We start from the raw sequence: 2,024 nt of genomic DNA, 5'->3' as shown, positions 1-2,024 counted from the left end.
TGACCCCCCTAGCAAGCATCTCCTGTTCCATTCGGTCCCACTTGGGAGCAGCACTCTTATAACCACCTGATCCCATATGATGGTGGTATGCCTTTTTACTGGCATTCTCTTTGTTTCTATTGGCTCGTTCCTCGCCCTCTTCTGATGTTTTGTACTGCACAAAGTCATCCCAGAAGGCCCTCAGCTTTACATATTGCTTGAGGTTGAAATCTGGAGTCTCGTTTTTCTTGACATATTTATTGTACAAAGACTTCTTCCAATTCTGGAAGAGTACTGCCATCTTCTTCATAGTCCAGTCATAAATTCGCACCTTTAACTCTTCATCGTTGGTGTCGAAGGTGAAAACGTCTGTGACGGCTTTCCAAACTAACTCCTTGTCACGATCAGAGACAAAACTGATCTCAGGAGCACCTCGCTTCTCTCTCCATTCACGACAACTGATCGGTATTTGATCTCTCACAAGATATCCACAGTGATTAACATATTTATTTGCATGCTCACCAAGTGGTCTGCCTGTAGCTATCTCAAACTCAGAGATTACATAGCGGCCCTCCAACGGCTTCTTTGGTCCTCGTGGAGGTACGCTTCTCCCCGTAGAGGTCGATCCAGAAGGCTACACGTACATATAGAAACAAAAATACTAAATTAATAACCAAGTAATAAGTCTAAAACCTAATGTAAGAGATGTATTATTTATATATGTTTACATTTACATACCTCGCCAGTATTTTCTTCTTGTTGCACGACAAGTTGTTGCTCAGGGGCATTGCCCTCTTGTTGCTCAGGGGCATTGCCCTCTTGTTGCTCAGTACGATTGCCTTGCATGATGTCGTGGTAATCAACGAAGTACTGACTACCGTCGTCGATTATATTTTGAATGGCAGCTTCCATATAATCAGGATCATCATGAGGATGGTCAGCCATTTCTATGTCTGCAACCATACATATATATATATTCTATATAAGATAAGAAATACACTAATACTACTACAAATGAAAGTGTTGGAGTGCTCTAAAAATAATACTAGGATCTTTTAAGCCAAGTAATACATTAATAAAAAAAAGTAGAATAATATATAGTACAAACAAAAATATATACAAAACCCTACTAGAATAAATTTAGTGGCTAAACACTACTAGAACATATATTAGAGACTTATATATATACTACTACTAGTACTACTACAAATTAAAGTGTTGGAGTGCTCTAAAAATAATACTAGAATCTTTTAAGCCAAGTAATACACTAGAATAAAAACAATACTAGAATAATATAGTACAAACAATAATATTTACAAAACACTAGAAAATAAAATATGATACAAGAATAATATACAACAAATATATACTAAAAAAACTACTACAAATAATATATTAAAAAAATAATACATTCATACATACAAACTATATATATGTGTGTGTATATATGTACAAAAAATAATACATATATACAAAAAATAAAACATACATACATACTATATATATACTACAAATAATATATTAAAAAAATAATACATACATACATACATACATACATACATACAAACAATTATAATTCATACATACAAACTATATATATGTGTGTGTATATATATGTACAAAAAATAATATACATACATACAAAAAATAATACATATATACAAAAAATAAAACATACATACATACTATATATATATACTAGAATAATATATTAAAAAAATAATATATACATACAAACAATTATAATTCATACATACAAACTATATATATGTGTGTATATATGTACAAAAAAAATATACATACATACAAAAAATATTACATATATATATATATATACATAAAAATATATACAAAAAATAATACAACAAATCAAAACACCATATATACATAAAAATATATAAATGTATATATATGTATATGGTGTTTTGATTTGTAGTATTAATTTATGTATATATTTTAATGTATATATATAAAAATATGCAATATATCTTGAATGCATGTATATATAAAAATGCATAAAAATATATATATGTATATGGTGTGTT

Source organism: Sorghum bicolor, chromosome 5 (genome assembly GCF_000003195.3).
Source record: "Sorghum bicolor cultivar BTx623 chromosome 5, Sorghum_bicolor_NCBIv3, whole genome shotgun sequence".
NCBI lineage: Eukaryota > Viridiplantae > Streptophyta > Magnoliopsida > Poales > Poaceae > Sorghum > Sorghum bicolor.
This window is presented reverse-complemented; position numbering follows the sequence as displayed.